General features: G+C 36.1%; 1 long non-coding RNA gene across 1 annotated transcript; it reads left to right on the top strand.

Annotated features, from left to right (window-relative positions):
- Positions 1–12,966: 12,966 nt before the first annotated feature.
- LOC118501007 lies at positions 12,967–13,670 on the top strand. The gene is made up of 3 exons (XR_004903580.1): positions 12,967–13,112; positions 13,150–13,155; positions 13,645–13,670. It is a non-coding gene; the product is annotated as an uncharacterized LOC118501007 (long non-coding RNA).
- Positions 13,671–15,165: the final 1,495 nt, after the last annotated feature.

Genomic DNA, 15,165 nt, shown 5'->3' with positions numbered 1-15,165 from the left:
ACCTATATGGGTCTGTTAAATTTATTTAACTGTCCTTGAAGTGTTGGACGTTTCATACTACCAAAGTTTTGCTAGTGTAAAAGAAAATAATACCTGAACATTACTAAGGATGTACTTTTGCATATTTAATCATTTTCTTAGGATAAGTACCATGAGAGAGAACTTCTGGGGCAAATGTTTGGCACAGGTTCAGGGCCTACGAAACATACAACCAAGTTTCTCTTTTCTGTTGGTTTTTATTGACGTGAAGACAAGTTGCGTTGTTTTCTTTTTTCTTTATTTTTGTTATCAAGTCCCATAATGTTATTCTTGTTTTATATATTTTTTAAGTTTTTAGTTTGTAAATATTTTTCTATCGGGTACTTTTTGGTTTATTATGTCAGAGTTATTTATATTAAAAATATTCCCAGCCTTCATCCTTTCTTTTAAAAGGGCTGTATACAAGGACCGGAGAGGTGTCTAGAATAGGAAACCATCCCCTAGTCAATATCCAACAAGGAATGGAGACCTCAGTCCTCCAACCTCAAGGAACAGAATGTAACCAGTAATCTGAATGCTTAGGAGCTGATTCTTCCCTAGATTCCCCAGATAAGAAACCGCTCATACTGACACCTCAATTTTAGCTTTGCCCGAAATTGATCAGAAGAATTATCCAAGCCCACCCAGACTTCTGACCTATAGAGGAACTCATAAAGGGACATTACTTTTACACCACCAAATTCATGGTATTTTGTTACTTAACATCAGAAAATCAGTATTACTCTATAATGGCAACAATGGTGGTTGACTCTGAATTTCCTCTTTTCGGTTTTGGCTTTTATAAAATATTATACTTAATCTTGATTTTGGTAGTCATTTAGAGCTAGATAAACTTATCATATTTAGGAAGTGTCCATTATACCTAATTTAACCAGGGCTTTTAATAATAAAAAGCTTGCGTGTTATCAAATGCTTTCTCAGCATCTTTTATAAAGTTGATGTCTTTTATTCTGCTTTGAAATGTTTATGTGATGACTTATATCAAATATTTCCCAATATATTTTATTCATGAAATAAACCCTCATGAGCCCATACATTAATTCTTTATTTCAATTATGGGCCATTATTTTAGTCAAGATTTTTACATTGTCATATGGAGAGTATGGTCATGTAATGTTTTGTTTCTTTCATTTTCTGCTATTATTTTTCTTATTTAAGTTTCAGGGTTATGCCAGGCTCATAACATGTATTGGAAAACTTCCCATCATTTTTACTTGTCATGTGAATTACTTGTTTCTAAATATTTGGGAAAAAAACCTTAGCTATAAAAATCATTTTGGACTGAAAACACTTAAGCAATCATTATTTTAAGATGTGTTCCTTTGCCAAAGTAATGGCCCTATTTTCAGTGCATCTTCAGGACTTAGGTATGTACAGAGGCATATAAATCAGTCCTGGGTGGGAGGTAAGAGGATAGCAATGGCTTGGATGAGGAGATAATGCTGCAATTTATAAGGTAAGGAGGACGTACCTAGGCAAACAGGGTAGGAGAGGGAATTTCAGGAAGAACAGCATTTATAACACCACAGGAATATGAGAAAATATACTGTTTGCCTACTAGATGCTTGTTTCATATTCACTGTGTGCTTTGTTCTAAATATATTAAATAAGTTTTTTATTGCCCCACATATCTTACATGAAAAATGAAGCTCATGAAAGTTAATCCATTTGTATAAAGTTACTAGTAAGTGAAACAATAAAATCCAAACCCATCTTATACCAAAGTATGCAATTTTTCTTCTTCCATATATTGACAGTGGAAATAAAATGAAATTTCCAAACTCTGAAGATAGCCAAGAGGGTTAAAAATGTGGAAAAACAGAACTGATTGTGTTGCATCTCATTCCATTGCTATAATGCAATAATGTTGATTGTTATAGGATATTAACTTTATTAGATTTATATTGACATTTCTATTTGTTAAGAAGTTTTGCAATATTTTTAATTTAATTCTCCTGACAAATATGTGATACCTCCTCTATACAAATCCAGGAAAGCCTTTCTCAAGGACCTGGCAGACGTCCCTTTGAAATGTAAACATCAATAAAGATAGATAACCTGGCTTCCAGTCTCTGAGAGGGTAGGAACTGTAACTTTCATAAGGGACCATTGGCAAATACAGATATTATAATCACATTAACAGATGTTCTCCCCTAAAGTTTTTCAGTACTTTTCCATTTAACTTACTGGAGCATTTAAAACCCTTTCAGCCATTTTTTTTTTTTTTTTTGCTTTTCTGCTGAGTTCAACCTCTCTCCTCTATTGCAATGTCTTGACCTCTTCTACAAGTCTTGAATAAAGTCTTCCTTGACATTTTTAATATGTTCATTACAATCCTTTTACAATAGATATTAGAATTATATCTTGCTTATATAGCATTAAGTAGCTCAGCTGAGATTATGGCTTCTCCACTACATCAAAATTGTTTGGAATGTCTATGTATATGCATATGAATGAGTTAAGCCTCTTTTATTACAAAATATACTATTGTTCAATAAACACTGACAGTTTGAAATGACTTCTGTAGCTGATCTTCAGCTCTGGTTTGAAATGTTACACAGTATGGGTGGTATAGATGACAAATGGTCTGAACCTTAATGTATATACATTATCATTCAAAGATTTTATAATTGTCAATGCAATTATTTCCATTATACTAGCTTATTAGCACGTATATAGATAAACACAAGTGCCCCTTTATTTTCCATACTTAAAGAATATTGTGAACACTTAACTTGAAAATATGGACCCACACTTTCATTTTTGGATAGCTTTGCTTGCATCCTTGGACAAGCTCCTTCTCACTCTGGTAAAAGTCACAAGTATAATATATGCTTCCTATCTTTCTGAGGAATTTCAGTTACATTTTAAATCACTTTGAAATAGACATTTCTATATAAAATAAAATGGCAATTGCCGTGGTCCGGCCACAGCTGGGTCCAGGGGTTCCTGAAAGGTGGGTAAGGCGTCGGCGATGGGAGACAGGCGACGACACACCTCAGAGGATGGTGATGCTCTGTTCCGTTTATTACAAGTACAAGCAGGTTTTTATACTTTCATTTTTGGTAGTGATTAACATTTGCGGTTAGGTGAAGCAGGAAAAAATTAATACAAAGGTAACCAGGAAAAATACAAAAGTTTCCATAGATTCAATTATATTAAACAAAGATTATCTTGACCAGAAGAGCCATAAATCAGACAATTAGAAATAGCTGTATGTACAAAGTTTGAATGTGTTATTGTTTATTAAAGTTCTCAGAATTTGTCATCTGACTCCCTGGTAACTGCTTTTATGTGCTTAGTTTGTAATAGCTAACTATCTTTTGTTATTTCTTTGCCTGTCTAATCCTACTTGATATATATTCCTATTCAAGGTAAAGGAGGGGCTGTTACTCCAACAACTTTTAGACATTCAGGGGCTATTTTATTAGAGGGGAGTTTGTTCTCTGGTCATGAAATTATTTTGTACAACTTCATTGAAATTATGCAAATTAATAAACCTGAAATACAGGTGTTTAACAATCCCACCACCTTTTGATCACCAAAACAAACATGTAAGGAGAGATAAACAGGAAATCCAGCTACAGTAAACCTTTTTTGTCCCTTAGTTAATAAACACCAGGGAGGTCTGCTTTGCGCTAGTCTTTCCATGAAATTTAGGCTATTATAAGGCACTTGGACTCCATCCTTATTGACCATTCTAATGCCATCCTCATTATATGCTTCTGTATAAGGCAATGGGGGATATGGAACCCTTTGGAGACTATTAGCTCTTCTTGGGGGATACCATAATTTGCCAATAATCTAATATGCTACCCAGGGGTATCCCTGGGCTGTGGGTAGGGGTCTATATAGTTTTTTCTTGTTTTCTTGAAAGACTTTGTATCTATGGGTAAGGAACAGGCGTGGGGAAGTCTGCCAATAATTCAGCCTGTTGTAACTGATTCATGAATTCTTTTATGGAAACAATAGGGGATAATTTCTTACTCAGGTTTATAAACACCTTGTTTAAAACAATTTGGGCATGATTCAATATTCTACGAAAAACTAGTTGTCCCTTCAGAATTTCCCTCAAAGTTAATTGTTGACTCACTTTGATACTTTTCCTCCTCATGGCCTGTTCTTATGGGAATCAGGGTACAAAGTAAGACCATGATCAATATTAGCAAGGAAATTATTAAGATCAATCCCCAGGAAAATTACCGCCCCCCTTTGTATGCCACGCTCTCTTCCAGGAAGATGGTTTCCTTGAATTCCCTCTTTCCACATTTGGACCTTGTCAGAAAACATGGTTGAAAGAGGGCGTGGCAGCAATAATTACTTGGTCAATGGAAATCCAACTCCATATTTTAAAATTGTACCCATAGTGGTTTAGGTAAAATTTAAAAATTAAATTTTGTAGTCAGAATTACAAAAAAAAAAGTGTCAGTATTTTGCCAAAAATGATGTATTTAACTTTTAAAAATCAAAACATCCTATTTCCTCACAAATCCATTTAATACATAGCCTCAAACAAATAAAATATTCTAAGTTCGATTTATTTTTCGTCTCGTATTTCAGTAACATCACTGGTGTTAGGTTTTCTTGTGTAACTGACAGTTAAGGGATAGAATGAATGGAAAATCTGAGCAGCTATATTCTACCACAGACTTAGGGAAGTCAATGGAGCTTTTATAAACAAAGATTGTTGAACATGCAGTCTCTATAAATTTATAATAGCTTTGGAATATATACTTAATAATGTATTAGGCATCATTCTGAGTCAGGTGACAGAAAACTAGTTCAACTAGCTGTGAGTGAAAAGGGTATGTGACACAAACTTCAAAAGGAGATGGGGTGAAAGTTGTTTGCATTCATGCCTAGATGCAGAAACACCAAAGTAAGTCATTAGGCCTCTTGGTTTTGCGTTGGATCGTGCTTATTCTATTATTTTCTTTCTTTGTCTTTTTCTTCACTTCTCTCTGTTTTGACTGTATTCTCTTAGACCAGCTGTCCCTACAAATCTAAGATCGTGGTCACAGTGCTGCCTCTGGTTTTTATACAGTACAGCCTTATATAAACAAAAAGAGAACACTTTTCCACCAGTTTACTCCGATTGCTGTAGATTGAGCCATGTATCTAACCCTGAAAAATGAATGAGATGTGAGGGATGGGTTATCTTAACTCTTGCCTTCGATATGAAGAGAGTCAAAGAGAGAGCATTGGAGAGCTCTGCCCCAACAGAACAGGAAGGAAGTATTAGACAGACAAAACTACTGCTATATGCTACAGATTTTCCATACTAATGTATTCATTTGAAATCATTAGGTATCAACAAAAGAAAAATGGCCCAGTAAATCTGTATTTTTCCATGTTTATGATAGTATTTTCAGACTAGATTTGTTTTAGTTAGTCTAAAGTCTGTCTTTAGAATGATACTTCCTTTTGAAGAATAGTAACTGATTATCATGAAAATAGATTACACAAACAAAATACACATTCTGTTTTCAGATTTGCAAATGTGTTTTATAATAATACAATTCAACACAGGAATCTAGAGCAGCCTATTTCCAGGTAAAGGTGGATAATTTTTTTCTGATATAAATCAGAATCCTTGTGTACATGAATGCAACTGAAGTAGCCATTACTGTTCATTTTCCTTTATATGCTAAATTTTGTTAGTGGCATTTACTTGTTTTTTAGCAAGATCTACCCATTAATCATGTTTGATAAGGCCTAGTGTAGCAGACTGCACACCTGGCTAAACCATAAGATTTAAAAAATTAAGGAATGATGTCTTATTTATCTTTGTTTTCCAATCCCTGTCTAAGTAACCTGCACATAGCAAGGTCTCTATCCATGTTTATGGAAATGAATTAGTAGTTGGGGATTAATATATCACGGGTCGGTAAATAAATACATAATTTCTCAACTCAGAGAAATCACTGAGAACCTGCTGATCAGAAAACTTGTAGTCCTTCATTTTCCAAAACATAACTGTTGAATAGCTCCATCTTGTATAGCTAGAGACATATTACTTTATACTACTTTCCCCATTTTTCTCTCATTCATGCCCTCATTTTAAAAAATATTTTATTTATTTTTTAGAGATGGGGAAGGGTCGGAGAATGACAGGGAGAGAAACATCCATCAGTTGCCCCTTACACTCACCCAGACTGGAGACCAAACCCACAACCCAGGTGTGTGCGCTGATTGGGAATCATACCCGTGAAGCTTCGCTTTGTGGAATAATGCCCAACCAGCCTGAGCCACAACCAGGCTGAGCCACACTGATCAGAACATGTCATTTTTTTTTAAACATAGTCCATGATTTTTTGTGTCTTGCCATCAGTGGCTCTTGTGGCAACATCTTCCTAATTATTTCATGAAGTCAATGTATGTATCTCAGGTCTCCTCAAGAACAAGTTCCAATAGCCACCCCTATTTTCTTCCCCTTATAGGCCCTGTCTGCAGCTCCTCCTGTGAAGATCACTGCTGTTACCTTGAATATGAGCAGATAAATTGCTTCTGCAGCTGAATGTTGTTTGGCATGGATTCCTTTTAGGCCTCTCTGCAGCTGTTGTTCATTATCACAGTAGCCATCTACCATGGGCTGATCTGATACAGAGTCGGGTGCCACACAACTTCCAGAGTCCTTGAGGTTCCAGAGTGGCCTTGTGTCTTACAGAGTCATTTGCTGAAGCCACATGGCTTTCCAGGTAGACATGAAGGACGCTCTTTTCCTTCCTCTTAGCTGCATTCCTCTTACCTGGCTCTAGCCCTGCTTTGTCCCCAGTTTCTTACAATAATTTTAAGAGAGCTGTTATTTAAGTTTGAGTTTTAGAACTCATGTACTCCAAGCTAATCTAGAGGATTCAATTTGAGCTCAGAGTCTATAATCAGAATAAGTCATAGCAATAAGGACAATACTACCCTCAGAGTTGTTGAGGGCTCTGGACTTCCTGCTGTGTCAGTGAGAGTACTTTGGTAATTATAGGAGAAAGAGTTAAAACCATGTTATCCTGTCATGTTACTATCTAAATCTGGATAATTCTTGCAATAATGAGTGACTTCCTTTTTACCATTGTCTCTCTGATTATCTTCCCGCCTGCCCCCACCCCACCCATTTGAAGCCTCATTCTCTGGCTTTTTCCTACCAAATCTCAAAATATTTGCTTACCTGACCTGAAGGCATTGATTTGGGTCAATATGATATTATGGCTGAACTGTGCCACCACCCCCTCAAATTCCTGGCTCCTCTCTCATTGATCTTTACTTTTATGTATTTTGGAGTTAGTTCAGGACAATATAGTGTTTGCTAAAATCATTTTGTTCTTTATTTTATTTATATAAGCATTGTATTGTTCTTTATTTTGTTTATTTGAACCCTGTCTCTGCAACAGATATACAAATCCTATGCCTTCTATTTTTTTCATCATCTCCAGATAACAAATACATGTTTTATAATGCCCATAATATTTACCTCTAAAAAGAAATATGTTAAGAATAGCTTTTGTTCTGTGTTTTGATATGCTATTAATGTATACTAAAGGAGACTCAACCATCCCCCCGAATTTATTTATAAAATGTTGTGTGTTTAATCTTACATGTTTAAACTTTAGCCCCCTTCAAAGGACTCTTCATTTGATGCAATACACCTACTGAAACTTTTTTCTACTGCTCAAAACAGTTTTTGGACTCTCTGATTTTGGTACCTTTTAGTGCTTCTGCAATTTTTTGTTTCACCTCTTCCACATCAGCAAAAGGTTTCCCTTTGAGGACTTTTTCTTCCGGAGAAAAAAAAATGTCATTCTGAGGTTGAGATTGGGTGAATAGGAAGGGTGGGGCACAGGGGTCATGCCATTTTTGGTCAAAAACTTCTGAACTCTCAGTGTAGTATGGGCAGATGCACTGGTAAATCACTCATTGTGAAATGGGCAGTGCACTGAATCTTCAAAAGAAATTCACTGAAGCCGAACACAGCCTCTCACAACAACACCAGGTGGTACGCCGATACAGATGGGTTCCTAGAACACTCACCTGGTGGGGAAGCCTATCTTACAAGGGACCTGCCATCCAAAAGATAATTCTTGGGTTTTTTGGGGTTCCCATCATAATTCAATTTATGTTTCTACTAATTAGATATATACTGAAATATAAGGTGTGGCACAAATAACACCCCCTTTTTATTACATCATAAGTATATAATTCTGTAACATAACAATATCACACTCAAGCACACCATATGACACTTTAGGTGAAATGTTCAGATTAAAATGATAAATTATTACACCCATATTATTACTCTACCAACTACACTCAAGCAGGTGTTACTTCTGCCAGACCCTGTATATTAAAGTTTTTCTTTATGTAAGTCACTGAAAGAGGAAATATTAGTGTAATGTTATTAAGCATTTTGAAAATCTCTTTAATATTTAATATTTAATATTTATAAAATATTTAATATTAATATTTTAAAATATAAAGAGTTAAATATAAAATATAAAGTATGATAAAATATTTAAATATTTTATTAGCATAAAATATGAAGTAAAATGATTATTAAATAAAATAAAAATATAGGCACAGTTAAATCATTGACTGTACCATATCGGTGTCCAAACTTGTTCCATATCGGAACAAACTTGTTCCAAGTCCTTTTGGATTTCTCAAAATATTTAATATTGTACATATGCTCTTATCTGCATTCAGAAGTTTGACTAATCTTTAAGAGAGCCTGCAAATGAACAACTTGATATATACATGTTTTTGCCAAAATAATTTGTACGTAGGTTAAGTGGCTTACCCAATTAAATACCTATATGTGCCTATTTATAAACCTGAAATTGGCATAGAAAAAGGTAACCTAACAGTCACCTTTAGCTTTAAGTCACATTTACATTAGATTAGAAGAGACAGCCTCCTCAGTTTGTTTCTTTATGCAGGACAGTGTCCTCTGCACGGGATGGTGTTACGTACTGCAGACCAGAGTATTTGGATCAGTGATGTCTTCCATTAATACACAGAAGGTCATGTCAGTGCCCAGGAGATGCCTATGGCAGATGTTTTGCCTAATCATTATTGGATCCAATCACCATTAATCATTAAAATTTCACCGGGGTTTGCAAGTGTTGAGAGGAAACAACAGATTTTTCTACACAGCCTATTGAAGTCATTCTTCTTGTCCATTAACTCTTATGAGGTCATGATGCTAATGCTGTCCCAAGAGAACCATGCATCTTTCTTTCCATGCACTACGTGCTTCTGGTTTGGATCTCAGGGCCTGGCTTGGATTGCAGCCTGCATTGGTATGTCACACTCTTCACTAATAGAAACATTGCCATTTATTATAACAGAAAATGAAGGGCAGTCCCCAGAATGGGAAAATAAGTAATGGATTCAGTTTGATCATGACATCAAATAGCATTATCTTTAAGAGATCTATGGATCTGGCCCAGGACTAAGCCGCCTACTTGTGCCTTCAGTGCAACTCCTTAAAAATATTGTCTAAAATGTTAATTTGAATGGCTTAGAGATCTTCTCCCTAGCTCTTGTATAAACTTGACAGAAGAGCTCTTTGAAAACATGGAAGGAGGTTTTATGTCCCTTAATATTATAAATATACTGATAAAACATACAAGAAAGTATCAATAAGCACAGATTGGAGAACTGAGGACATTTTCTTAATTGGCCCAGATCCAGAAATTGTGCATGATTGAAGGGAAGAAATGTTTGAATCTCAATTTGTCCTAACTGGATCTTGAAGTAGATGGGTAAAGGAGTCTGAACGCAGTTTTGATATGTGAGGATGCAGGTACTCATCTGCCACTTTTCCACACACATCACCACCAAGCAAACATTTACTGGACACCAGGTAGGTGTCCTACAACCCACCTCATTTCTGACACTATTTACCTGGAGAGAACATCAGATACTATAGGTTAAGGGCTCAGTCCCACAAGACTGCCCTCGACTTCAGATGTTAATCCCAAACTCAGTTGTCTCCCACGCTCCTGGCTGGTGGACTATAGATCAGATGTTCCAACGGTCCCCTTCCTGAGTTTGGCTAATATGTTAGAGCTCAGAGAACTTGTTTACTCACTATATTACCATTTTATTACACAGGATATTAAAGGATACAAATCAAATACCAGATGAAGACATATATGGGCCAAGGTCCAGAACCAAGGAGATTCTATCCACCTGAGGCCTGGCAAAGTGGCACGTGGAAATGTTCTGGTTCCCCAACCTGGAAGCTCTCCAAATTCTGTCCTTTTGAATTTCGGTGGAGGCTTCATTGCATATGAATGAGTGATTAATTTATTGGCCATTTGGCCATCCGTTCAATCTATAGCACCTATCACTCCCTGCAGGTGGAGGGGTTTGACTGAAAGTTCTAACCCTCCTGTCACAGGCTTGGTTCCCCTGGCAACTAGCCCCCCTTTTTAGTTGCTAGAGCAGCACTCCAAAGGTCACACCCTTAACATAACAAAGACACCTTTATCTCTCTCACCACTTAGGAAATTCCAAGGGATTTAGAAGTTATGGATTTGGATATCTGCTAGGGTCCCAATTCTCCTCGGATACTAAGGGATGACTATCTATCTATCTATCTATCTATCTATCTATCTATATCTTCTTATAAATCACAATATTTTAGTGGACATCACCAAAAGATTATACAATGGCTGACTTAATTTTTCCTCTGTAGGTGCAATCTAACCAACTCAACTTCAGTCAACTATTAGTTAGCTACTACCTTCCAAATCAACATTTTCATTTCTCTTGATCATTTCTACTATTGCTATGTAGATTCATGCAAATAAGTAAATATTTCATGACCACCAATAATTTGTAAGCCCATACTGGGGCTATAGGTGATACATAAATATAGAAGAAATACAAATAGTCTTTTAGAATATTAAAAAATAGTATACATAAAATCTGAACAGTAACAAATATAGGCAAAAATGTGGTAGATATTGTAAGGTGAGTTATAAGCAAATTAATATTCAGGTGTGGCAGAGTTCCATGTTTACTACAGAATAGGATCTAAATGTCTCTGAAGGCCATTTAAAGCCATTCTAATGCGCTCCTCAGCACAATTTATTTCACTTGGGCTTTATCTTTAGGTAGGTTTATACACCAGTTCCAGTTTACCAGATTACATACTGTTCTGCCATCAAATCTCCATCTTTTTTTGCCATTTAAAAAAATTTCTCTTCACTTGGACGGCCTTTACCTTTAATACTAGTAGTCATGAAATGCAGTTTTGAAGGTTAGTAAGAATGACAAAGCAATGATGGGATTTTAAGAGAGGAAGATCAAAGATGATTTTAAAGGGGTTATTAAGCAAAATTAAAAAAATAAGATTAAAATAAAAAGGAGGGGGAGATATTAGCTCAAAAGTTTGGGAAAAAATAACATACTCATTATTTGATGTGATGATGTTGAGGTATATCATCCTGTTATGCATGTGGGAAATATTCAAATGTACACTGAAAACGTGTATCTGGAGCTCCAGGGGAAATACTGGGCCTAACAATTTATATATAGTAAGCATTGTCTTAGACACTCACTTTGAAACAAAAGAGAGAATCAAAGGAGGCATAGAAGGAGAAGCACAGGAAGGTAGTCTTAGAGCTAGGACTTCCTACACTTAATGGCAATTGGAGGAATACAATGCTGTAAAGAATACTTAGCTGTAAAGAACGCTTAGCTGGGAACTTAGAGAAAGAAAGAGCTGTAAAGGAAAGTTTAAAGAAGCAAGGGCTTTTTACTGGTGGCAACTACTGGAAAGTCAAAGATCAAGCATTTAGAGAAGGACCTTGGCATGGAAATAAAATAATTCAGTGACTCCCTTCCTTCCTTCCTTCCTTCCTTCCTTCCTTCCTTCCTTCCTTCCTTCCTTCCTTCTTTCTTTCTTTCTTTCTTTCTTTCTTTCTTTCTTTCTTTCTTTCTTTCTTTCTTTCTTTTTCTTTCTTTCTTCTTTTCTTCCTGTCTTCCTTTCTTTCTTTCAGCTTCAGTAAAAAGCAGCCACAATGATTTCTGAGACATTGGTATTAACTAATTGGTAAAATAAGGCAGAATTTACTTTTAAGAATTTACTTTCCATATAAAAGTTGAAGAAATTATTCAATAACAAGATGGTTCCGATTTCAAAATTGAAGGTTAGACCCTCTGCCAGTGAAAAGATTATGTCTCACTTTATTGCAGTGGTCTGGAACCAAACCTACAATATCTTCAAGGTATGACTTTATTATAGAACTCTTTCTTTTTTCTTTTCTTTTTTTTTTTTTTTTGGCCACCGACCCTTTCTTTCTACTTCTTTTTTTCAGCCTCATTTCTAGGTTAGTGCTGCTTCAGCTAGTTTTCTGCTGAGTCTGCTTGGGCTTGGTGCCTCAGTTGACCTCCTTATCATTGCTACTGAATACTGTGTTTGAGATTCTGGTTTCCCAGAGAGAGAATGCTGAAAAGACTGGTGGAAAGATCTGCATCTTTCAAAAATCCATATTATTTTGTTTTTATATTTTTACTTTTTAATTCAATTAATTGGGGTGACATTGGTTAATAAGATTATATGGGTTTCAAGCATACGATTCTGAAATTCATTTTAGTTGAATATTTCCTTTGTGCAACATTATTGGACCTGTCTATTTATTTTTCTGCAGACTGCTAGTGACATCAGAGTCCTTTAAATGTCAAAGCTAAGCCATGGCTATGGTGAGGTTGCAGAAAGAAGGCATGCTTGTATTTTCATGGAGCACTTTGTTATAGAGAAATGAAAGCAGAACAACCTTGAAGACTAAAGTTTAAACCCACAGATTTGTTGCCAGTCCAGGATTCCCTGTGAAGTTGTCTAGTGACCATTATGAGTGATAACCTGCTGTGCTCGGAATCAGAATCACATACCCTCTTTTTAGTAAAGATGGATAGGTTGGTTATCTCTGTTTTACTTAGTTCTTTTTCTGGGGTTTTGTTCTGCTCTTTCATTTGGCCCAGATTTCTTTGTCTCCTCAATTTGGCAACCTCCCTGTGTTTGTTTCTGTATATTAGGTATAGCAGCTTTGACTCTCTTTTAGTAGCATGGCCTAGTACAGAAAAGGCACCTGTAAATTGTGTGAGGCAGAGTTCTAGGTAACCACCAGGGTGGAGCAACCTGCTTCAATGCTTTGTGGCTTTCTGTGAAAGGAGGGCTCAGAGAGGAGACAGTGCTGCTGTCTGGCTTCTGGAGGTTTGCCCAGCACTTGCCCTGTTTCCAGTCACTTCATTTACTCCTTGTATGTAACAGGTGCCCTTCTAGCTGGTTCCCTGTTGCTGAATCCCAGAGGGGGTGGGTCTATGTACATTCTAAATCTTTGTGGATCCCTTAAGTATAGTCTCCTGATATGGCAGTTTCTCCTGCCACCCCAACCCAACCTCGTTTCTGTAGCCATAAATTGTGGGGATCTCTCTTCCTAGTGCTGGAACTCTGGGCTGTGTGGTCTAGCTTGGGGCTGGGGTCATTTGCTCCCAGGGTATTCCTTTTGATTTTTATATACCACATGTGAATGTGGGACCACCCATTCTGGTGCTGCCCCTGCCTCTCCACAGCACAGGGAGCCTCCACCCCTCCTATCTGTCTAGATGACTGTGGCTTCTTTAAATCCTTGGTTGTTGAACTTCCATGTAGGTAAATTTTCTGATGGTTCTGGGTGTTATTTGTTTTGAGGTCTAGTTGTGATTCTTTTGGTAGTTGTGCAAAGAGGTGAAGCATATTTATCTATGCCTCCATTTTTACTGTAAATCCTCACATCTATTATCTTTTAACACTTAATATTTTTGAAATTAGGCAAACGTCTACAATTTTCCAATAGCTTAAGTATCTAAAACTTGAATATTACTTGCTAGTCTCTAAGTTATCCCCATTGAGAGGCATGGAATCTAATGCAGCAGATAGATCTTAAGAATATAATCTTATCTGCTGCTATAAAGATGATGCATTATCATTGCAAGTGAAATCACTATCACAAATATAGAAAGTGACTTAAGCATATAATTCATTTTATATACTTCTGAATATCAATTATCACCCATCTTCACTTATCATGTAAAATATACTTTTATTGCTTTTTCAGTCTTTAGTGAGAATTGTTAGCAGGATGGTGGTGTGACATCCTTAGATGATCCATTTCCATTCTAGTCACCATATGGGGTTTGTCATCCAAGTGTGGGTTGAATAGGATGGAGATAGAAAAATAAGTTACTCTTTTCATCTAACATACAAAGAACTTGATAAAATATTTCTTCCCTTTACCACTTTAATCTCCCTTGAATATTGCTGGTATATAATGATTTGGATAATAATTGAATTTGTGGCAAGGTAGTTAATGTTATGGAGATTCAGGAAAAATGAGATTGCCTCCTACTTCAGTTGCCACTGTAGTTGCTAGGGCCAGAGATTTATTATAAACAAGGTGTAGGGACAGAATTGTTCAGTGAGCTGAACTGAAGCAAGTTCCTCAAATTACTTTAAGTTTTTTCCACATGATGCAAATTTACATTTCAAACATGTGATGAAACATTTTTGTCGTCTATCAACCAGTTCCAAAAATTAAAGAAAAAAACCCCCTTACCTGTATTTTTATTTGCATTATATATTTTTAAAAATATGTTAGTGTTGCTGGTATTCATTTCATTACTTACAAGTTGGAGAAAATTAAAGAGACAGAATCAGAAGTGCTTGGAAAATTATATAATAAAATTATCATTTTACTGTATTATCTTAATTTGTACAAGGTTTCTGAAGCTTAGAACTATTGACATTTGGACCAGATGATATTTTGTGTGGGAGGGGATGAGGGTGGAAGAGGAGGGCTGTCCTGTTCCTTGTAGGATGTTTAGTAACATCCTTATCCACTACCCACCAGTAACCTCCTTACCCACCAGATGTCAGCAGTAACCTCCTCCATCAGTTGTAACCATCAAAAACTTATCTAGCTATTACCAAATGGGCTCTGAAGGGCAAATCATCTAACGTTGTAAACCACTGGTTTAGAGCTTGACAGCTTTTTTAAGTATTTCACTATACATCATCTTATCCTAACATCATATGAACCCTAGAAATAAGTGATGTATTTTAGATATGAGGAAAATGAATCATAGGGA

The sequence above is a fragment of the Phyllostomus discolor genome, chromosome 6 (genome assembly GCF_004126475.2).
Source record: "Phyllostomus discolor isolate MPI-MPIP mPhyDis1 chromosome 6, mPhyDis1.pri.v3, whole genome shotgun sequence".
In the NCBI taxonomy this organism is placed as follows: Eukaryota; Metazoa; Chordata; class Mammalia; order Chiroptera; family Phyllostomidae; genus Phyllostomus; species Phyllostomus discolor.
Note: the sequence above shows the minus strand (reverse complement) of the source record. Positions and strands in the feature narration are given on the sequence as shown.